This window comes from Pelodiscus sinensis, chromosome 27 (genome assembly GCF_052426305.1).
Source record: "Pelodiscus sinensis isolate ZL-2025 chromosome 27, ASM5242630v1, whole genome shotgun sequence".
Taxonomy (NCBI): Eukaryota; Metazoa; Chordata; order Testudines; family Trionychidae; genus Pelodiscus; species Pelodiscus sinensis.
This window is the reverse complement of record NC_143078.1, coordinates 9,334,243-9,358,114: the sequence shown is the minus strand read 5'-3', so window position 1 is coordinate 9,358,114 and position 23,872 is coordinate 9,334,243. Positions and strand designations below refer to the sequence as shown.

Genomic DNA, 23,872 nt, shown 5'->3' with positions numbered 1-23,872 from the left:
TCTTGGTCCAGGACCCCCAGGGGTGGTCTAGTTCTTCTCCCCCCTACCCACCTGGGGAAGTGATAGGAGCACTGAGGTGCTAACCCTCCCTGGAAAGGAGAAGCACAGTGCATAAGAGGGTGCTGTGGGTCTGGGAAGCAGTCAGGATGGTGGGCAAGGCATCCGGAAGAAGAGGGTGCACTGACCTATGGTGCTAACGGCCAAGACAGTGAGCAAGAAGGTGCCAGTGTAGTGAGTGAGGTCCCCTGCCAGTCTGAGTCTTTTTAATGTCTGTCAACATGGAAGCTGTTCTATGTTCCTAATTTGTTCTCGGTACCCTTTCCAATTCAAAAGTATCTTTCTGATATAGACACCCAGAATTGCATACGTACAGTAGTCAGGACCTGGGCATGCTATGGGCTTCACTTAGCGGCATTATTATATTGTCGTCTCACCTGTCCCTTGGTTATTGGCTCCTAATGGTCTTAGTTTTTTGTGGCTGCTGCTGCACATTTAATGGCTGTTTTCTGAGAGCTCTCCAGGAGCTCTAACGTCTCCTGAGTGGTAACTGCTAATTTTGAATTGGCACTTTGTGTAGCTGGAATTTATGTTTCCAAACACACACTACTTTGCATTGATCAGTGTTCAACTGAACCGGTCACCAATGTGTGTGAGAGCCCTTTGAAGTTTTGAATAATCTTATATCATAAGAATGGCCATACTCAGTCAGACCAAAGATCCATCTAGCCCAGTGTCCTGTCTGCTACAGTGGCCAATAACAGGTTCCTGAGGAAATGAACAGAACAGGGAATCATTAAGTGATCCATCCCCTGTTGCCCATTCCCAGCTTCTGACAAACAGAGACTAGGGACATCATTCCTGCCCATCCTGGCTAATAGCCATTGATGGACCTAACCTCCATGAATCTATCTAGCTCTCTTTTAACCCTGTTATAATCTTGGATCTCACAACATCATCTGGCAAGGAGTTCCACAGGTTGACTATACATTGCACAAAGAAGTACTTCCTTTTTTTTAAAGAAAAAAGTCTATCTATTCATTTCATTTGGTGATGCCTATGTCTTGTGATATGGGAAGGAGTAAATAACTCTATTCATTTTTCCATATCAGGCATGATTTTATAGATCTCGATCATATCCCCCCACTTAGTTGTCTCTCTTCCAAGCTAAAAGTCTCAGTCTTATTAATCATTCCTCATATGCCAGCCATTCCATACCCTTAATCGTTTTTGTTGCCTTTTTCTGAACCTTTTCCAGTGCCAGGGAAATGGTTGTTTCAAAGTTGGCCCCCTTTTTCCAAGTCCTTTATGAATATGAGGAATAGCATTCGTCCAAGTAAAGATTCTTGGGGAACCTGCTATTTACTTTTCTCCGTTGTGGAAAACTGGCTATTTATTCCTACCCCTTGTTTCTTATCTCTTATTCAGTTACTTATCTATGAGAGGAGCTTGCCTCTTATCCAAGACTAAGCAAACTAAGCAGGTGCTAGTGGTGTGGGATCTTGTTAAAGGCTTTCTGAAAGTTAAAGTGCACTATTCCTACTGGATCACCCTTGTGCACATGCTTCCTGGCACCCGCAAAGAATGCTAAGGGCTGGGGGCAGTGTGATCTCCCTTTATGAAAGCCTTGTTGACTCTTCTCCCAACATACTGTGCTCGTCTGTCTGATAATTCTGTTCTGGACTATAGTTTCAACCAGTTTACAGGCTGTCAAGTCTAACATCAGTACTAGGTAATGTCAGTATCTGGAACCCTTTTTAAAAACATGTTACACTAGCTATCCTCCAGTAAGGCATTGTAGCAAATTGCAGTATTTTGTACAGACCAGGCCTAAGATCAACAGAATTGTTTCCGTGAGTTAGCTCTTGGTTTACAAGAAAGCAGGGGAGGATTTGGTGTATACATTTTCAATTGTTGTCTAGTACTGTTAGCATAGCAAACTTTTGGCTTGGGCATGAAAGTGCAAATGAAACTAACAAGAAAAAACTGAAACTAACTAGCTTTCTTTTCACTGGCCAAGCTGATAAGCCCAACTCATCAGTAATGAAAGTGATGCCCCAATCTTGCAATGGTCTCTACACCGGAAGCTGCACTAGTCTCCTTGCAGGATTGGACACCCAGATTCTGAACTTGCTTCACATTTTTCTACTGCAGGCCCACTGCTGATAACCATGTTCCCTGTAAGCTGAGGACTTGAGTGGCTGCCTGGCTGATTAGCAGAGCACCCACTGCCACATGCAGCCAGCAGCACCGTTTTCTATGGGTGGTGTGCATCTGCACGTGTGGGTGCACATACCAAAATTTATTTTGCCCGTGGCTGGAAAATATTAGAGGGAACACTGTGGATAACTCATTCAGCTGGGTGAACTGCTAGTCCGGGTCCTTACCCCATGGATCCGATCCTAAGGGGATACTTGCTAATGGGGGGGGGGGATAAAAATATTTTAACATTTTGCTGTAAAATGCACTTTTCCCCCTCCTGTTTCCTCTGAGCTTGTAAAGTTAGGAGGCCTGGCTAGAGAGGGCAGGAAATCAATGTCCCCTCTTTAAAGATTAAGAGCTTTCTGCAACACCCACCCATAATAAACCCCACAACCACCCCCTCAGCACTGTTTGATCTCTCCAGCTGGCTTCAGAGGCAGAAGCAGGTAGGGATCTAGGGAAGAGTGGGGTGGAAACGCGGGGAGAAGGCAGATCTGCCTTTTGCCTCTTCCCCCTTAAAAACCAGCCCAGCAAAGCGCCTAGCAGCAGCGGGGCTGGCCTGCCTGTGCAAGCCACCTTAAGAGACTTCCTCCTCCTCTCTGGGATGGGGCGAGGCTGGCTGGGCTAGGCAGTGGCGTTGCCATGACAAGCATTTTCTTCAGCTAGCGCCGCTCGTGTCGGTCTCGCTCCATTCGCGAAGGGCTGCGATTTGAAAACGGAGCGAAGGAGGGGCGGGGGGAGCCGAGCCCAAGCCGGCCCCTACCCCTCGGTCTGCTGATTAGCTGCCTTGCAGCGGGGATCCGCGTTGCTTTCCCGAAAGACCTTCAGCGCTAAAGGACATTGGGGCGCTCTCCAAACTGCTCCCCTCCAAACTTTGGGAAGAGCAACACCAAGCCAGAGGGGGTGGGCGGAAGAAGGCGAGGGGAGGGGGGGCGAATCCAGGAGTTTGGGATTTTTTTTAACCCCTTCCCTCCCATGGCAATCCAGGGGAGTTTCCCAGCCCGGGGAAGACTGGATTACTGGAGGCGGAGGGAAAGCAGCGAGAGCAGCCGCAGCCTATGAATTGAGATTTGTGTGTGTGTTTGAGCAGCGCATGGCTGCGGCCCCCCCAGCCTGCGCTTGGCGCCGCTACTTCGCCAGCCCGCCGCTGCCAAACTCGGACCAGCTGGGTGGGTTGTAAAAATCGGGCTGGAGGAATCCGCCGGCGTCGCCTCTCCGAGCCAGGAGCAGGGTGAGTGGTTTTTCCTGCTTGTGCTTGGAGCCTTCCCCTTCGCCCGGGCCTGAGCTTTGCTCTTCCCCGCAGGGTCCGGGAAGGGGGCGCCTTTATTTTGAAGGGGGGGGGGCCGCTGGCGGGCTCCCCCTGGCTGGGGATCAGGCGCAGACTGGAAAACTGTTGCAAATACATTTTCCGTGTCTGCTTCGCGCTCGCTCCGTGGTGCAAGCGGGGAGCGCAGAGCCAGAGCGGGGAGAGAGCCAGCGATCGCCCGGGGGTGGGCAGGGAGGTGGCGTGTGTGTCTGCTCCCGGATCGCGCCTTGCAACACGAAAAGCCGGGAGAGAGGGAGGGGGGGGGGTTTCCTTTCTCCACGGAAATCCAAGCCGGTGACTCGCCCGGCCATGCCTGCAACAGCAGCCCCCGGGCGTCCTGCGGAGTGGGCTAGCTATAATTAGCCGTGGAAAATGCAGGGAGTTCCCTTAAGTGGAGAGGGCTGGGACCGAGGGAGAAATGCCCCCTGCTCTGGGGAGGGGCTTCCAGGAGACCCGGGAGGGGGGGGGGGGGAAGGAGAGCGGAAGGTTTTGTGTGTGGAATGAGGCTGGGAGGTGGCAGTGGGGTTATTGGCCGGGGGGGCTGTGAACCAGTCTGTCTAATGGAACCACAACGCGCTGCAAGCCCGGGAATCAGGCCCCTCGAGGATCTGGGGGATTTTCCCCTTTATTTGCCCCTCCACCCAGATCAGTCCCCCCCCTTCTCTCCTAGGCTTGCTGTCTTTCCCCAGTTCTCCCTTTGGGCTCCCCCCTTCCCTGGACTCAGCTCTGCCTCTCTGATGCAGCAGGATTTTCTTGTCTTATTGGCCCTCTGTTTTCCTTCTACTGCATCCCCCTCCCCCCATTTATCTTGGATTAGGACCCTCTCGCTGGAAGTTCAGGGAGGTGAGGGGGGCTTGATTCCGCAGGGAAGAGATCCATCCATGGGGGGAAAGATTTCTCCAAGGAGATCTGGGTGGCAGGCGTGTGGCTAACAATCCTGCCGCTGTGGCAGCGCCTAGCCCGCGAGGACTGACGCTCACCTGCATGTGGGGGCCTGTCTGGCTGGATCCGACTGTAAGTTCCCTGGGGCAGGGGCTGTCTCCGGCTGTGTGTGCGCACCGCGGCGGTGGCTGGTGCGCTCCCAGCCTGGGCAGGGTGGTAATACAAATGCCCTGTGTGTCCAGCAGCCTGGACTGTAACACAGTAACCTGCCTTACGGGCTGGGCACACAATAGCGGGTCTGTCTCAGCCCTGCCGGAGAGCCTGGCGTCACTTGAAAAGGGGTGTGTGTGCGCGGGGGTCTCTTCCCTGTGCCTTCTGCTTGTCGCCCCCTCCCCCCTGCCAGTAGGGCTGCCAGGCCCATAGAGGATTGGGACTGGGCACAATGCTAGCTCATTGGCATGCAGAGGGTGGGGTCAGCACATTGTGCTCCCCTAAGTGACCCACTGGTGTCTAGTCTAGAGGGGGATTTGCCTGGGGAGCGGAGGGCGCCGTGGTCTGGCTGGGATGCAGTGCTGGCAACATGTGCTCCCAGCACGCTCCTGGTGCTGGGGAGGGCGTCAGCTGGATCCACCTCTGCAGGGTTCATTCATCAGGGAGGTGCCACCCTCCCTGCTTGCACAGGATTCTCTGTGTAGCTGCCTGGCCGGCTGTGTGCAGCAGGTGGGATGGGAAGGGGGCTGCTTTCAGGGAACCGACAGGTCTGGAGCGGGTTGGCTCCCCTCTGACTCTCCAACATGGGTTTGGAGGGTCGTGAAGGTGCAATGATGGTCAGGTGGGGGCGCCGCCGGGAGGAATGGGTGGAGGGCAAGGCTACTCTGCCAGCCCCCCGCAAAGGTGAGGGGGAATTGTGCTGTTGAGAACAGAGCTAGGACGAAGCTCGGTGGGGCCCAAAGACAAGGGACACAGCGGACAGCTTAGACCCTCAAACAGGCCCTGCCTGGTTTCCAACAGGTGCCAGGATCTTGCCAGCTCTGCAGAGGGGAGGGGTGCCTCCTTGACCCCCAGTGGGGAGCATGGACAGGGTTCCATTCTGGGGGGGGGGGGGCTGCAGTTGTGACTGAGAGGAGGCATTGGGCTTGTGCTGGCAGAACTATCCTGGGCGGGGGAAAGAGGGCAGATTTGGCTGCAGGGGGCACATCTCTATGCCATGCAACAGTGAAGGTCCCACCCTTTCAGCAGCATGCTCCTGGGGCCTGCAGGCTGGCTGGGGTCAGACTGCAGGACTGGAACCTTCTGATCCTCGGTGCAGCGGGGTGGGTGGATAGGGCATCAGGTGGTCTGCAGCACCCAGGCAATCCTTTTTGACTCCCCGCCAGCCTCCTGGCAGGTGGGAAAGAAGAAAAGCTCCAGCCGGGGAGACTCCCATCTGTTACTATGCTTCTCCAGGGGAGAGCTGCAGTCAGACACTTCTCTCCTGCGCCGGGCCTGGGTGGGTCTCCCTGACCTTGTTAGCCTGCTCTTGGGGTCACAGGAAGCATCACCATTTGCATTCTCTCCATGCTTCTCCGGAGTGGTCACCCGTATGTCTTGTCCTCTGCACCGTACCGGGGTGGCTGGCTGCATGTAGCTGCTGGGTAAGGATAGGTGCATTAAACTGGCGGTGTGTGTGTGTGCGCGTGTGTGTGTGTGTGTGTGTGTGTGTGTGTGTGTATGCGCATGCCTTCCCCCTCTGAGGGGCTGCACCAGAGCAATCCAGCTGCAGGCACCCGCGAGAAGAGGTGCTGATGGTCTTGGCTGAGTTACGACCTGTGTGGAATGGAGCCATCAGCACTGTTGCTGCTCACTGCAGGAGAAGGGGCGAAATCGCAGCAGGGTGAGGCTGAGGGGTGCTGTCTGCTAGGCCTGGGTGGGATTCCTGGACTGGAATAGCTGGGGGGTGGGGGAGAAGAGGGTGCTGCAGGTCCTATTTGAGGAGATTGGTAGGAGGGGCGTCCAGGGTAGGGATGTAAAAATGCATTTAAAAATGTAACCGCTCACAATCACAGCAGTTACATGCACTGCGGGCGCTGCAGTATAAAGCTTAACTAGAAGCGGAGGGATTTGGGTATATTTAGTCTACAGAAGAGTGAGGGGGGATTTGATAGCAGCCTTCAGCACCCTGTAGGAGGGTGCCAAAGAGGATGGAGAGAGGCTGTTCTCAGTGGTGGCAGACAGAGGAACAATGGCCTCAAGTTGCAGTGGGGGAGGTCTAGGTTGGATATTAGGAAAAACTATTTCTCTAGGCGGGTGGGGAAGCACTGGGATGGGTTCCCTAGGGAGGGGGTGGAACCTCCGTCCCTAGAAGTTTTTAAGTCCCAGCTTGACAAAGCCCTGGCTGGGATGATTGAGTTGGGGTTGATCCTGCTTTGGGCAGGGGCTGGACTCTGACACCTGGGGTCTCTGCCAGCCCTGGGATTCTCTGAACCTTTTACATCCCTAGTGCAGGGCGGGAGCCTCAGGGGTGTTGTGGGGCCGCACTGAGGTGTCCGGGTAGGACTGCATGAGCACTCAGGCAGGAGTATGACAAGTGTACGGGGGCAACCAAGCTGGGACAGAGATGCAGGTAGATGGACAAGCTGGTCCTGGACTGGCAGGATGTTTGAGTGGGGTTGTGATTGGCCAGCAGCATGATATGGGGACCATTTGCTCCGTGCTGGGCCAGGCAGACCATGCCTGGCGCTGGCTCCTCCCTCCCTTCTGTTTACTCCCCTCCATTAGGTCACACACAAAAAAAGCAAATAAAGCAGAAAGCAAAGCTGGACTGCAGCCCACACGGCGGGCAGCAAAATGACTGAGACGAAGCACTTTTCTGGCTCTTGTCTGTCTTCCCTCTCTGCCCCCAGCACCCTGTTTGCTGCGTGGCCCTGTGTGCTTGGTAGATTTGGCGCTTTCTCCTGTCACATCCCGCATCTGGTTTGAGTCTGCATGCTTTGTGGAGCTCTCCTGGTTACACAGCTGGGAGGAATGTGTAGCCGGAGTGAGGCCCCCTGTGCCCAGTTCATAGGCTCACTAACCTGCCCATCCCTTGCTTTTCATTTGGAGGGGCTCCCTACAGATCAAAGAACTGGAGGGAGTGTCTGCACATTGGGGGGGAGGCGTGTTCACATCTGGGTGGCCCCTTCCTTCTAGGCAGAGGCAAATGCAGAACTGAAAGGCCAGGGGAAAGAGTGGGAGCTGGTACAATGGGTTATTGTCCCTGCATCCCTAGGACCCTAGGTTTGAATTAGGGATGTGAATGGCTAACCAGTAAGCATTGCCCTTAACTGGAACCAGTAGACCTCACCTGTTAACTGGTAGGGACTGGAGCAGTAGCTCCCTGCGGCTGCTTCAGCCCTACAGGGCCTACTGCAGGCAGGGGCTGCTCTGGCCAGCTGGCCGGAGCAGCCCCTGTCCATCGTGGGCTCGGGCCAGGCACTGTGCCACAGATGGGCTGTTCCAGCCCCTCCCTGCCCCTTCCTTTAATCTGGTAACTGGTGAAACATGAGGTCTAACGGGGTAACGAATTAAAAGGGATTTTACGTCCCTCGTTTGAATGGGGCTTGGATCAGAAACAAACAGTGCTGGGTGAAGCTGGTGGGATTTTTGTCTGCAGTGCACCCCTTGCAGTACACGGTCTCTGTCTGAGAGGAGCTGCAGGCCTGGGTGGCTGTGAGGAAGGACTGAGGGTGGTTGGTGGCAGCATGGGGAGAGCCGGGGGCCGGAACAGCCCTGCGGGAGGACTGGAGATTATGCTCAGGATGCATTGACAGTATATCGAGGGGGGGATCCCAGGGCCGGAATGAGTTGGGATGGAGGCCCCAGGCCCAGCCAGGGATGAGGGCCAGAAGAGCAAGGCAGGAGTGAGTATGTGGCTGCAGAGGTTTGATTTAGAGGCTGCATGGCTCCAGTCGGTGCCCTCAATCCTTCACTTCTCCGAGCACTGAAACGCACCTAAATATTTAATAACAAGAGCGGCTGACGCCCCCGCTTCCTTCACATCCCATTCAGCGGGAGTGGCACAAAGCTCCCTTCCAGTGCCTGGGGGGGCAGCCTGCTGGGATCTCTGCCCTGGTTGCAGGCTCACTCGCGCCCCCCCCCCCCCTTCCCCAGGGAATTGCCAGGGGAGGGAGAAAGGGACGGTTTGGGGAGGAGGGCACGACTGCACCACCACGGGTCTAAGTCTTTAGCTTGGAGGGAGGGTGAATCTGAGCTTCTCTTGCTTGTTTTTTCGGGGGTATTGTCGGGAACCATTTCTGATCCTGTGGCGTCTGACAGTCCCGGAGCCTTTCCTGGACCCAATTGCAGGACACCTTCACCCTTGCTGGGCATTTGCTCAGAAGTGAGTGGCAGGATGAGCTTCTCCGGTGCCCTGCCAGTGCACACCGGAGGTTTGACCTGGAGGCCTGGCCCCTCTCTGTAGGGCGGGTGAGGAACATCTCCAGGGTCAGCTCAGCCAGGGGTGTGCTGGCTGAGAGCGCAGGGTTGTGATTTCTGGCTAGATGCTGCTGGGAGCACCATCAAGTGTTGGCCCCTGGGAAAGGATTTGGGGAGAGGTGAGGGCCAATGTTCCCTTGGTTTTTTTTATACATGTGTGGAATAATTTTTTTATGTGCACCACCAGCTGTTGTGAAAGGGGTGAGCCCCATTCACTTCCTCCTCAGGGAGCGCTGTTCCTTGAGATCCTAACCTGCAGGGCTGCCTGCACAGAAGCGCCTTCCCCTCATTTTCCATTGGCTTGGCCCAGTGTTCCCCATAAACTCAGTGCTTGGGCAGCCACCCACGAGAGATTGAAATGCTTCCCAGCTGATTGGCAGAGCGCCCACAGCATGTGTTTCTACTGGTGGTGCACATCTGCCCCTGCCTTGTGCGTGTAACAAAATTTATTCTGTGCATGGATTGGGAAAAAAAATTAGAGGGTACATTGGCCTAGTCCCAGACATGGGAGCAGCTGCAGGCCTCCTGATGGCTCTGTTCCTACCTCATCCTCCCACCTGCCCCTGCCTGTTTGGGACAGCTTAACTACAGCCCCCACTGGTTAACCATAATCAGCCCACACATTAGGAGTGAGGCTTAGTTAACTGGTTAATCCTGGACATCCCTACTTCGGGTCTGTGACTGCAAATTTCTGAGAGGCCCTAGCACAACACTAGTGCCTGCTGCAAAACTGGGCTTACTGGAATCTCTCCTCCGTGCTCCAGCCAGGGACACTGATGTCCCATTTACTGAGCTGGGTCTTGACAGCCTTGGGGGGCGGGGAGGACTTGTGTTTTCTAATGGGGTCCCTCGCTGAGCTTGCCCTGCGAAGCCAATGACGCTCCCCGTTGCTGCATCTCGTGCAACTTCCTGTGCACCCGTTTATCCTTCCTCCACATTCCCTCTTCCTGCTGCACGCCCATTTCCCATCTCTTGCACATGCAGCCCAGGGCAGCGCCGGTGGGGAGTGCAGCAGGTCTGGACGAACGCGGCTCCTTCTAGCTGGGGAAGGCTGCTTTGCACTCCATGGACCTACCTAGCTCTTGGCGTGCTGGCTGCTGAGGGTGTATTTGGAGAAAGGGAATGGGCTAAATCTCCCTGCACCATGCAGAGGAGAACGAATGCAGAAACCCAGCGTGGCTGACGCTACACCCTGGGTGGCTCTCCCAGCTCCACCTGAACTCGTTACATAAACAAAGCTGTCAAGGTTGTCCTTAAATTTTTGGCATGAGCCACCTGAGGGGAGCAGGGCGATGAGGGATTGGTACCTGCTTGGGGAGTGATTAAGCTAATTCCAAGTTATAGAACAAATCCACGGGCCAGCCTGCCATTTTAATACACGTGCCTTTCGCTCTGGGCATTCCTGGGCTGAGAGGAAAATTTCCATCCCCAAAGTTATCTTCCCAGCCTGGTATTTATAATACTAGTGTCGCACTGAGGGGAGATGGTACAGTGCTCAGTGCAAGGAGGCCCAACCGCATAGCAAGAGACAGTTCATGCCCAAAGATTCTCCTAACCCTTCCTTTCCCTGACCTGTCTATTTTAGGGATGTTAACTTGTCCACGGTTCACTGATAAGCCAGGTTAACCCGCATGGTTACACACCTTCTCTCACCCGCTGCTTCTGTATCACAGGCAGTGGGGTGGAGAGAGTAGGTGAAAGTCGGCTCCCTGCACATGCCGGCTCCCGCCTGTCCGCCCTGTGTGTAAACGGGTAACTGTTGAAATGTTCAGCAGTTACATGGTTTAAAAAAAAAAAGCATTTTAACATCCCTCGTCTATCTTACTCTCCCTATTACAGATGAATGAAGGCACAGAGACGTGAACAGGATGTTCACTCCGCTTTTAGCGTTGCCATTTGCCCGAGGGGTGTTAAAACCTTTTTTTGTAAATGTGTAACCGCTGGAAATTTTTTAGCGGTTACACACTTACACGTGGAGGAGGGAGGAGGCGGCTCCGTGGGGCTGGTGCATGCTGGGAGCTACCTGCCCTCCCCTTCGCTGCTGCCTCTGACAGAAGCGGCAGCGCAGGGGGGTGGGCAGGCGGGAGCCAGTAAGCGAGGGGAACTGGCTTAAAAGCTGCCTCCCCACAAGCACTGGCTCCCGCCTGCTCCCCACCTCCTTGATGCCTCTGATACAGAGCCGGGGGGGGGTCGAGAAGGGAGGGGAGGTGTGCGTGTAACCATGAACCCAGGCTCATCAGTTAGCCATTTAAACGAATACACTGTCACATCCCTAATTTGCACCAGTGTCACCTACCCTAGCTCGCTTTGACCTAGCTACCCTGGATGGCAGTAATCAGGAAGACGTGGTAACCCCTTTCTTCAATATGGGCTAGTTGCCTCCATAATTGGCTTGTGCAGGATCTTGGCTGGCGTGTACCGCCCACTCCGCTGCAGCTCTACTGCTCTTTGGCTACTAGATCAAAGCTAGCTCACATCTCTATGCCTGCTGCCATCACGCTTTCAATTGCAGGATAGGGCTGCCGAATTTGGCCCCCCACACGGGGGCCTGGCAAGGCTAAAACAGTCCTCTGTGGTTGAGGAGCTGCCCCTGAGTATTGGTTAACTGTTACCTGGTAAGGGTGATGCTTACCCACTAACTGGCCACCCTATTGCAGTGTCGATGTGCCCAAAGTTGCTCAGGGAGTCAGGCCGTAGCCGGGAATTGAGCCCAGACTGACTTGAGTCCTGTCCAGCATGTTGGGCGCAAAGCAGGCTTTCACGCCTCTGTTTTATCTCTCTTCTTGCCCTTTGCCCTCTGCGTCCCAGCAGGGTTGGCTACTAGTGTTTGTACCAGTGCCTGCGGTGCTGGGAAGCTGCCCTTAATAGACCTAACGGGTGAGCTGTCTCCTTCGAGATGGCGGTGGGGGTGTTGGATCATGACACAGCGTGTGTCATTCTAAAGGGGCCTGAGTAAAGCTGGCCTGAAACCAGAAAATGTCCTGAACTTTCAAAGCTGGTTCTGCTCCCGTGCCCAGATGGTCTTGAAATGTCTCGCTTTAATTCAGTTGTTCGTTGGGAGGCTTTGTCTCAATGCTTGTACTGCAGATTGTGCATGGGAGGAGCCGGGAGGGTGGGGTGAGAAAGGAAGGGTGCAAACCGCAGGTGGGGAGGAACCCGTGGGAAAAGAAAGGGTGCAGATTTCATATGCTGTGATATGGCAGGGAGAAGATTCAAACCCCACGTCCTGGGATCTGTGGGGTGGGAGGAAGGGGTTCGGACGGCACCTGGGGAGGGCAGGAACATTGGGGATGGGAAAGGGGTGCAGAGGCCAAGGATGGGAAGAAGAGAGCAAGTGTGATGGAAGTGTCTTGTAGCAGGAGGGGGAGGGACCGATCCCAGAACCTCCTGAAGATGGCACAAGGTGGTGCCAGAACTTTTAAGTAGCCTGCCTAATGTCTGAAGTTCGCCAGCCCCCCTTGGCAAGTCCCAGGCTGTCTGCAGCAGCCTCTGACATTTTCCTAGGTGCGGTGCTTGGATCAGGGTGCAACGTCCCAGTTGCAAGTCCCATCGCAGTGTTTTCCTTCCGTTCCAACTGGCTGCGGCCGCTGCATTCCCTAGCATCCGGTGCCAGAGCTTTCTGGGGCTGAACTCATAAAACATCTGACTTTGAGGGTGTTTTAATTAGTTGCTTTTGGCTGTGTGGAAAAAATCTGTTATCTTGGCGCATTAGACAGATAAATCTGCCCCTCTGATTATTTTTTTTTCTTTAGTCGAGGCTTTTCCAGTGAGCAAAGGCCCGTCACCCTGGATGATGGCAAATTAAATGGAGTTGGCAGAAACAGTTTGTCTTCTGCAGCACCCTCTCTCTGAGGATGGCAAGGAGTTTGCCAACAGGAATGAGAGTTAAAACCTCCCATCACCCTTGTGTGTAGGGAGTCGGTATTCTGTTTTTTGTAGGTGGGGAAACCGAGGCACAGGGGGGTCAGTGACTTGCCCAAAGGCGCTCAGCAGGTCAGTGACAGAGCTGGGGGGAGAACTTCTCAGGAGATCTTCCCTGCCAATTCTTCAGGCGCTTAAATCTTGCACTAGGGAGCAAGTGGAAGGGAGAGCTGAGTCTTAAGGTTGCTCTATGCTGGCAAGTCACTGCACTGCAACTTTCTTGCTCAGGAGGAGTGACTTCTCCTGGGAGGCTCTTCACCTGTGTCTCAACTTTCTCCACTTCCTGTGGAGTGGATTATGGGAATGGGTTGGTTAGTATTTGTAAAGGGCTTTGCGGACAGAAACTCGGAAGAGGCTGTATTTATTCCACACCCTAATCAATATCAAAACCAATCCTCTACCTGCTGATCCCTGGCACGAACTCCTGAGCCATCCCTACCCCGAATGATGACACAAGGTCGGGGTGAGGGTGGGAGGTCTACAGAGGTCAGATTAGGGTTTGCAGGCAGTTCTGTTGGCTGCCTTGAGTGCTGGCTCTGGAGGCCTGTCACCAGCTGAACGGATCCTAGGATTGCCTGGGGACACGATTTTGGGGTTTTGTCATTAGACTCCTGTGCTCATAGCAGGCTACAGGGAGGGGGCAGGCTGCTTAGTCCAAGGCAACGTACAGCACTGAGACTTTGGATACCTTGTCTTGCCGATTTGGGCAAGATGCTTCTTCGCTCTGTCGCTTTCCCACAGATCTTCCTGGGTGTGTGCGCTTCGCTGTTCAGGACTGCGTTGTACATGCACTGTGCCACGCCCAGTTCTCTGTACAGGGGCTATTTAATACAAAGTGCCTTTCTCCAGAAGGAGGGAAAGTCCGGTTTCTCCAAGAACAAATCCCCTCATGGAGAGGGTGGATGTCTTAGCGCCTTTGATTCCCCCACCCACTGGAACTGGAATCATCACAAACTTGCCTCCTGAAAGAGGTGTGTTGGAAGCAAGGTTCTTCTACCTCCTAAGCACACTGGCTGGGTTGGTCTTTCTGTACCGAATATCCCAGGCTTGAAGGCAAATTTGCACCTGGCTGGTCCTGTCAACACCCCTCCTCCCCCCCAATTCTACCCCCTAAAACTCACTACAGTGATGGTGGCAAGTGGCAGTAAGTTTTGTCTCTTCCCACCCCCCATGTCAGTGCCGCTAGTTGGTGCCTGCTCAGCTGGGAGCCTGAGCAGGAACAGCTGTCAGAAATGGTAAGGAGCTTTCTGAATTCTTAATTCAGAAGATGATTTCATGTTTCTCTGCATCTCTCGCTTGGAGCACATGCTTAGAAGCGTGGAGTGTGGGTTGTGAGTCGTTTTTTTTTTTTTATGAGACATTGGGCTACGTCGTCCAAGGAGCTATGCTGCTTTACACACTGACTGAAATCACGCTGAGGATTTGGCCCCCCTGACAGCGTTCTGGTGGGGAAGGGTGGTGGGGGGGGGGGAGAAATCGCGGTGGCTATGATGAGTTTATCTGTTCTCAGCAATTGTGGACACCTAGAAATGCAGGGCTGCAAAGGACCTCGGGACCCACTAAATCTGGCCCGTTCCTGATGAGGGTCAGTCCGACCTGTTCCTAAACCCCTCAGATGAGGGGGAGCCTGCAATCTTTTGTGGGAGCCCATTCCACAGCTTAACTCGATAGTTAGAAAATGCGTCCATCTGATCTTAATCTCCCTTTCTGCAGATTAAGCTCTTTACTTCCTGTCCTGTCTTCATGGAGAACAATCGATCTCTCCTGAGAATAAATACGCCCAGTTCAAAAACTAGCCAAGCCAAAAAACCCCAACCCAAACTTTCCTCTCAGAAAATCAGACCTAAACCCTTCCTCACTCTGGTTCTCCGGATTCTCTCCAGTGGCTCCATGTCTCTCCCCATGCGTGGCACCCGGAACTGGGCCTATCTGGTCAATAGCTCCCAGCTCCATCCGGGACGATGCTTCTCGACGGCTCTTTCAACGCTGAGCTGCGAAAAGCTTCTGGGATTATTTCTGTGGGTGCACCGAGAAATGGCCACCCGGAAGCGCTTTCTGAGAACAGCAAGACCAGACAGGAGGCGCAGATTTAAGGGCGTTCCGGAAGTTTGAGGCAAGGCTGGGAACTGGATCCAGCTTGAACCAGGAGACCAGCCTTCACACACACCCCCCCCCCCCTGCTTTGAATGGGATTCCTCTGCCTGCTCTGGGGGGTGGTGCCCTTAATCCCCAGGGCTGCTGTTGGCAAGTGTGGGGCGGGACTAGACTCTGCTGCATGAAGACTATATCCCTTGGCCCACCCTCTCCCCTCGAGCTGGGAGAAAAGGAAGCAGTGCTACTTAAATCTCCTTCCTTGCCAACTGTCAGAATGGAGACACCTCGCTCTTTCATTCCCTGGTCCAAAAATAAACCCACTGGCCCTCAAAGGAGGAGACTTTGTTTCGAGCACTCATGATGCATGAGGGAGCCGGTGTAGAGAACCTAAAAAGCCGGGGGGGGCTGGAGGCAGGAGGGACCCCACAGTATGTTGGCAACAGGGCCCCCCGTTCCCTTCCCATCCCTCGTGTGTTTGTGTGCTCACAGCTTGCTTAAAGTCACTGCTGGCCCACCTGAGCGATCTCCGCTTTGAGCCCAGCTTGGGGTTAGTGCTCATGTTTTTCCAGTCCTGCCTCAGATTCTGGACACAAGGGGTCTGATTTTGTCGGATCAGGTTTCCCAGAAAATGTGCTAAGGACCCCACAAACTGCTGCCGCTTTTCGGCCCCCTGGATCTAAAGTACAGGCCCCTTCCCAATCATGCCCACCGGTCTCCACTGCACAGACCCCATCATCCCATTAACCCCTCAAAAATGGGATTTCTGTAAACTTTTCTCCCCTGGCCCCACACCACCTGGTTCTTGCAGCGATGAGAGGGTGGAAGAAGAGACTGAGTCATTGAGTGTTGAACTGTTGTGCCCCTCGTGCGAGGGGTGCACCTCGGTCTGTGCTCTGGTCTCATCCCTCTCCTTGCACTTAAAGCAATCCCTGGGGGGTTTAATGCTTATCCATGTGTAAATCTGGGACCTGCTGAGAAGATGCCGTTAAATGTGTGTGGGAGAAAAGTTACTCGCCTCTTGCCTGAGTCTCCACTCGTGTATGCGTGTGTAAATCAGCAGTAACTTCATCGTAGCCAATGGACGAAAACCCTGCTGTTGGCCCTGCTGTGTGCTTTCCCCCCCCCCTTTTTTTTTCTGTGCTTTGCGTTTTGTTCCCAATAGGGGAAAAACTAGAATCTCTGGGATCCAGACAGTCTGTTTGCTTATGCTGGGCTCCACCTGCCGCTCACACATTCCATCTTAACTATGCTGTCGAAAGAGTTCCCAAGCCACTGGGGGAATTGCAATTAACTCTCCTGTGGGCCAGCGTTCCCTCTAATTTTTTCCACCCATGCGTGGAATACATTTTATGTGCACCAAGGCATGTGACAATGTGCACCACCCATATATACACTTGCTGTGCACACTCTGCTAATCAGCTGGACAACACCTGATTCTCTCTTGGGTGGCCACCCAAGAGCATAGCTCACAGGGATTCCAGGGTGGGAACTTTCTTGTCTTACACATGAAGCATCTCAGGTGTTGATGGGCTCTCTATAAACTTGGGTCGTGAGCTGCTCAGGCAGAGTGCTGTACATCTGTAGACCCCATGCAAATCACTGGCGCTAGGCAGAGCAGATTGTTCATTAAACTGCCGTTAAAATGTCACTGCGCTGTGCTCTCTCTCCATGATGCCCAATGCAATTTGCTCTGTTTGTAAACTAAGAGGCTTGTTTGGGTTTTTCTCTAATTGCAAGGCCTGCGCGCTCACCCTGGGATCTGAGCATCTCGCTGGGTTCTTCTGTGCCTCGTTTTCATACCCAGTGCGAGTGGAACTCAGTTAATAATTCGGACTCTCCAACGATGCATCTTGTCACTCCCTCGACAGACTGAAGTGTGCTGTCATAAGAAACTAGTCCCTATCCCAAAGAGCTTACAACCAAAGCATGCGCCTGCTGGATGTGGATGGGTGGAGTACAAGCGAACAGTGAGACCGCATTAGCCTGCATGGTCTCAGAGTGCTACTGTTCTCAGGTTGTCAGCAGGCATCTTGGCAAAGGGGGGGCTGTAAGGAGGCGTCTGAAGAACAGCGAATCAGCTTTGTGGGTGTTTCTGGAGAGCTCCTCCCAAACACCGGGGCAGCATTGTGGGCTGCTCAGAAGCAGGAATGGCCATTTTGTCGGTGAGAGAGGTGGGGTGGGACTCGAGAAGACGATGGTTGCTGTTGGATAAGCTAGAGGCGGGTAGCCAGTGATGGGAAGCGGTGGTCTTTGCTTTGCAGAGCTAAGGAGTTAAAAGAATATTTCTGCTACCAAAGTAAACCGTGGCTTATAAGGCACTGAACTGGGATTTGGGAAATATTGGTTCAATTCCTGCCTCAGTGATTCCTTGCCTTGTTATCTGCATGCAGTTCTGACACCCACCCACCCACCCACTCCGGTTCCTAGGGTTTGGGATGTAACTTTCTGTGGGGTTGTAGGACCTTTTCCCAGTGAAAGAGCCTTATCCTCTCTTTATGAACAATTATCAAGACAGCAGAGTACACATGCTAAGCATACAGGATTATGCTCTCTTCCCCCCCCCCCCCCCCCATCCTGATCAGGCAGGTTTGTCGGAGTCTTGTTGCTGCAAGTCATGGTTGTGCAGAATATTTGTGGTAGCTCCAATCTTAGGCTGTCTTGAGCTCTCTTTCCAGGTCTTTCCTCCTTCTGTTTGTTCTCTGCTGGTCTCCTTTAAACACGAGTCCTGCTTAGCTCTACCCTGCCCAGTTATGTTACCAAACTTTTACTAACCAATCCTACTCCACCTGACACCTAACAAAATTAATTGTTAGTCAGAGGCAGACAATCAAAGAACCAGAGAGATGAGACAGACAAACAATAGGGAAGAGGGGACCCTAGTGACAAAACAAAGAACCTCTGGAGAAGTGATTTCTTGCCAGACAGAATGCCATCAGTCTAAGCTTTCTTTGATCTTTTTTAGGATCTGTTTATTTGGTGATAGTTTGTGCCATTAAGATGCCTTCTTAACAGCCTGATATTATGTTGTAATCTAATTTTGATGGAATGTGAGACTGTGACTTCCTGCTTCTTGGCTAATGGCTGCTGCTCTTTCAATCTGGCTGCAGATGTAGGCCTTAATTTTTAGGCCTTACAGTGTGGCTACAGAAAAAGGCCTTCTCCTTACAGTATGACCGGGGGTAAATAATTTCCTCTGTCCATATATAAAATGGTGCTAATAACTATGTATCTCAAGAGCTGCTGTTTGAGCAAATGTTAATATTTTTTCTTTGCTGTTCAGGCCCATGCAAGAACCCAGAGAGACTTTTGAAGGGCTGAGTAAGAAAAGTCCGGTGCAGCAAGAACATACCTTTAAAAAACAAAAAACCCAAAAACCGTTTTTCCAAGACCACATTTGAGTGACAGCCAAATGCTACAGACACTTTCCAAAAACTCTGTACAAAATGCAATTTGTAAAAAATCTCCTAAACAAAAGAGCCAGGGCCAGTTTTTTTTCAGTGACGTGGATTTTGACCTGTTGCTTTTTATTGCTTGTTTGCTCTTGAAACTTTGGACTGGGCAATAACTTGGCTAAAGCACTTTCTGAAGGGAGATTTGGCCACAGACGTGATGTTGGCGGGAGAGGTGAAACGGAGCCTACTCTGTCTCACACCACAGTTAATCTGTAAAGGGCAGCCTAGCCCTCAGTGCCCACTCGCACTCCTGAATTAGAAAGAGCTGGAATAACCATATCTGAAAAGCTGGTAGGATGACTCCTGTCATTGGAGACAATGTTTTGGGTCATGCATTGGAAAATGTAAGTCATGGTACTTTATGCTTTGAAAGAGACCATTGATTTTTTTTTTTTTTTTTTTTGTTAAGATGTCCAACTCCTAGGAGGGTTTTTATTTTCGGAGGCTGTAGGGGTTAGTGCTTTCAGAAAAATCAAATCTCCTTTAAAATGTCTCCACTTGGCTATCCAAAAAATGGAAGGACCCAAAATGGAGAATTCAGGAATCCGTGAATAACCTTTGTGTGTGTGTTTACGTGAGCATGTGAGTTGTTATTTTGGTGGGCACGACATCTGGTGAAGGAGAGGGCCAAATTGAAAGGAGGCATGTCAGTGTTCCTTAGAAAACAGGCAGATAGCTGGTGGGGGTGAAGAAGTTAGCCAAGGCCGTAGTTGGGGGAGATTTTGAACAGTGAGAGGCAGCGGTGGGATTCTGCTATCGTTTTCCCCCCTGGAGGGAAGAGAAGGAACACTGAAAACATTGTATTGAGGAGTTGAAAGCCACATGCCTCTATACTCATGGGGAACTTTAATTACCTAGACATCTGCTGCGTGACACGTGTCATTAAACACAGGCCTTTGGGTGAGGACTCCTCTGTGCCTGCCTCACCCAGCGCAGAGGACGGAGTGAGCCTGGTGATGGGGCTTTCTCCTTGCCCAGAGGATAGATCCCTTCAAGTTAGGGCTGAGTCGCGCTGGCCCAGCTCAGTGTAGAAGGGAGAAATTAGCCCTGTCACTGCACATGGTCAGTCTCCCCTGGGGGGGTGGCCTGGATTCCCCGTCAGCTGCTGAAGCGGCTTATGGAAAGGAGTTCCGTGCTTGTGGAAAGTGCCCTCCAGAGGATGACGAGGTGGCGTAGCTAGGACAGGAAAAGGGGGTGGACCCCGATTTCCAATGGACTGACAATTAGGGGGGTAGGAGAGTCTTGGGGAGGGATCCAGTGTTCTGGGAGGGGGGAAGGCAGGAAGGATCTGGTGTCCGGGGGAGAAGGGCAGGAAGAAAAGGGGGCATAGAAGGGATCTGGGGTCCCAGCAACCGAGGGCAGGAGGGTGGAAACGGTGCCAGCAGGAGAGCGATGTGGCCAGGTTGATGGACACCCAGCTGGGATCAGGAGTCCCAGCCTGTGGATTCAGGTGGGCCTGGATGCTAAGGGGCTGGACCATGGACCAACCCAGTGCCTCTGCCCCTGGGATGAAGCAGTCACAGAGCAGGTCAGCAGTACCCACGCCCCCCGAGTCAGCCTGCCAGTGTGCCTTGGAACGGGCATGGGCCAGCCGGGGCAGCCCGTGGGTAAGCCAACCTTTGCCCGGATTAACCCTTAGCCCCCTGCGAGTGGGACCGCTGAGTGCCCGTCCCGTGTTACAGCTCTGTGGTGACGTTCGTGACCCACCGTGCAACATCTCATACGGGGCCATATTTTCCTGAGCCCTCCTGAAAATCCCCCGCCCTTGCAACGTGCCTGAGGAGTCTGAGCCACCGCTGCCCTGTGGGCCTTCACCACAAGACCCGCCCTTCCTCCTCCATTCCATGCCTGCTTAGCAGCTGCATCCTGCTGCCAGTTCGTCTCTCCCCCCCCCCCCCCACAAGCCTTGTGGCTTTACTCACTGGAAGGTGAATTCCTGCAGCGACTCACCGGGCGCCTTTAATATTAAAATCTGCACTCTCTGTGCCATCTCCCCAATTCTCTCCTCCCTCCCCCCTGCCTGACTGAATCTTCTTTTGTTCCCTTCTTCCCCTCTCTTTCATTTCTTGCCTTTATTTCCCCACTTCTCTTCTTCCCCCTCTCCAGCCATCTGCAGTCAGTCACCGTCTTCCCCACACACAGGCATGCCTCTCCGAGCACCAGCTCCCCAAGCGCTGGCGCCTGTTGCTTGTTTATCTGGCCTTACATGGCCCAGTGGCAGGTTCATATTTAGCAACGGTCAGTGGTTCCAGAAAAGAGACTGGGTGGGGGCCGGGGTGGGGAGGAGATATCTCTTCCCTTCCTTGCCGTCTGTGTCCTTTCTCTGCAGTACCTGCTTGGCTCTGCGGGGCAGCTGGATGGGAAATCGGGCCGTCTCTGCAGCCGCCTGCAGTCAGACGTGGGATGCATTAAGTCCCTTGCAAGATGCTGCAGATTACGCTGACTTTCTGCAGCACCGGGGGGTTTGTGCTGCGCCAGGCTGCCGTGTGCGCCAGCAGTTGGGGCTGTGCCGGGGCTCTCCACAGGCCTGTGGGCAGATGACGCAGTTGTCCCCTTGGTATGCTCTGGGGAAGGGGTTTGTAGCACTCGGCTGAATTGTTCTTTCTAAAGATAAAGGAAAGGGAGGGCCAGATTTCCCCCTCTCCACAAACGTCTTCCTGCTCTGCCCCTGACTCTCAGAGAGCAACAGATCAGCTGTTTGCACAAGATTCCTGTGTAGTCTACTTCTGGCTGCTACAGGGATGGGGGATTCCTGGGGAGTCTGCTTCTGGCTGCTACAGGGATGGGGGCACGTTTCAGTACAGGGCTACCTGGGCTTCCCTAGTGACTGTCTCTAGACCACCTATCGCTCCATCTGGGGTGTGGGAATCAGAGACTTGGCCTCTCTCTGTCCCCAGTAAGTGCTTTGTAGCAAGGAGGGTAAAATCTGGATAAAGCCAGGGGATTTCCAGTCCCACACGTGTCCCCCTCTGGGGCTGTTCTCCGGCTTGTTTCTCCCTCCTCCGACAGCCTGCGGTGCCCCCACGGTCAGTTTCTTCTGTGTCTGTGTGTTCAAACCCTGCGGCTGATCCCGCTCTGGTGGGAGGCTGAGAGATCTGGGGATGATTAACTCCCTTGGGCTGTTCAGGGGGGTGGCTTAAAAGTGTGGGTTGTAAGAAGAGGACAATGTCAGGAGGGGGTGAGGAATTCACCCAACAGTGCCCCTGCCAGAAATTCGCCAGAGGCTGCTGGGTTCCCTCCCGGTGGCCTTTGAACTGGAGAGATGGCTTTTCGGGGGTGTCTCTCTTACTCGGCATGTGATACAGGAGCTGTGTAACTGCCCCTGGCTGCCTTATCCTCTGGGTCTTAAAAACCATCAGCATGTGCTGTTTGAGCTAAAGGAACCGGGCCTTTAGGTTGGCCCATGCTAATTAGACCTGTTTCCTCATTGGCAAAGTCCACGAGGACCTTTAAAACCCACGCTTGCAGCCTGGCGGTGTCCCAAGTGGTGGGAACCATCATACACACGTGGGCTGTAATCGCTGTAGGAACTGTTGTGTAACCCCAGACTTCACAGGGTCCTAGCTCCCTTAGCATCCATGATTTGGTCGGACCAAATGGCGTGACTGACCCCCCAGCACACAGTCAGGGCGAGTGAAGATCTTCCATCTGTGCCCCAAGCAGAAGTCCATGGGCAAAGCCTGCTGCGGAACGCGTGGACGTAAGCTCTGTCAAGCCTGCGCTGCCGGATTGGAGAGCCGTTTTGGCCCTGTGTGTCTCCTCGCTCCTGCTCGCTCCTCTCCGCTCAACTTCCTTGCCGCTTTCGAAGCTGCTCTGGGGTCCAGCTTGTGCAGAGCCGTGTTTGATCTTCAAATGCTCCCCCTGGAAGGGAGGCAAAGGGTAATGCACAGCAGCGAGACCGAGCAGGGATGCGCTCAGGAGCACGCCACAAGCGGCAGCCGTTTGATCGAGTTCAGTGTGGGATGAGGCTGAGAAACCAGGGAACTAAGAGGAGGCGTGGCAGTATCAAAGGCACGGTCCCGGGTTACTGGGTCACTCTTCCTGCTTTGCAGAGGTTGGTGTGCAGTTTTAATACCCCCATGAGTTCTGGGAATCCTGCCCGGAGCAGCACTCCACTTAGCAATTAAATGGTTTTGTGCTAACGAGGAAGACCTCTCTCTCCACTCCCTGAGCCCTGCATCCACTATATATTTGAGGGAGTGAGTCTGTGTGTTTAAGAAATCCTAAATGGGAAGAGCTAGGGCCACCAAATTTGGTAGGCAGCTTCCTCCTATCATAACTGCAAGCAAGGTCAGGGTTTGCTTATGTCAGGCCAATGGGATGTACCAGGAATGGGATTGTTCCTCCGAAAACCATATAGAGAAGAGACAGGATCACCAGGTAGGCGAAAGAGGTTGATTGGGGGTGCCCCCCGCCCCAGGACTGCCCTAGCTTTGAGCCTCCCAGTCCCCATTGCTGGCTGTCCCCCTTCATCAGGGAGTCAAGAGAAAGTGTACCGTTTGCTGCATTCCTCACTCTGGCTGGGGAGTGCAGGGGGCAGACGAACCTGGACCTGCCCCAGCCGGGGGACATGCCCCTCTCCCCCAGCTGTGCCCACTGGAGCTGCAGCAGCCATGGCGAGGTACTTCTCACCAGGCCGCAAGCTGCTGCAGTGTGAGAGAGCTGGGGTTTTCCTGAATGCCTGGAGCAGCCTCTATCCTGAACCCCTCCTCCCCAGCACACCCCAGAGCAAGGATCGAAATGAAGCCTGTGCATTTTATTTCTCCCCCCCCCCCCCCCCAAAAAAAAAAGAGAGTGAAAGACCTGAGCAATGTTGGGTCAATCTAGAAGCGTGAGAAGTCCTGGAGAAAAAGGGATCCGGTCAGAACCTGGTGTGAGCAGGAATGCACCCTGGGCCCACGCTGCTGAGCATGTAACACTACCCGCTTAACCCATTGAGTCGAGCTCTTGCTTACAGCGGCCTGCCTGCCACGTCGCTTGCGGCTAACGTCGCCGCCCACCACCCAGATTGCTGCGGTCGTCTGTTGCCCTTTCCCTTCTACAGCTGCCGCTATCCCCAGAGTCGTAGTAGAGATTTGATGTTTCATAAAGTTTTGCAAAAGGCAGAAACGAGTGCAAAGCTTCCCCTCAGTGGGGGAAAAGGCCAAGGGGCCCACGCCTTGCCAAGTTGTTCATGTCCAGCCGTCGTCTTGCACAACCCCAGTGCTGAGTGGAGCTGGCGTGTTTGCCAGGGCACTGCTAGCGGTCTCTTCGTTCCTCAGGTTTTGCATTGGGTCCCCCCCCACGCACACAGATTCCAAGTGGTGGCTCTTTATTTTTCTTTTGTATCCTGCAAACATCTAGGAATCCCTGGGATGAACCAGGAACCCACTGCACTAGGCTCCGGACACACACACAACAGAAATACAGTCCCTGCCCTAAAGAGCTTACAACAGAAACATGAGAGACAGTAGGTGGAAACAGACAGGTGGGGAAGACTGACCTCACGTCTGCCTTGAACTGTGACAAAGAAGGCCCTGCTAAGAGGAGCATGGTGCGACTGACGCCCTCCTGCCTCCAGAACCTG

General features: G+C 53.5%; 1 protein-coding gene across 6 annotated transcripts in view; it reads left to right on the top strand.

Annotated features, from left to right (window-relative positions):
* The first annotated feature begins 2,841 nt into the window (after positions 1–2,841).
* ATP2B4 (ATPase plasma membrane Ca2+ transporting 4) overlaps positions 2,842–23,872 on the top strand; it is a 120,403-nt gene continuing 99,372 nt past the window's right edge. For 3 of the 6 annotated variants that reach the window (XM_089773675.1, XM_075910015.2, XM_089773674.1), the window contains exon 1: positions 2,843–3,430. The gene's annotated coding sequence lies outside the window, so the exon portion shown is untranslated. Of the gene's footprint in view, positions 3,431–23,872 lie in introns of all 6 variants that reach the window. The other 3 variants (XM_075910014.2, XM_075910013.2, XM_075910016.2) reach the window with 2 other exon arrangements.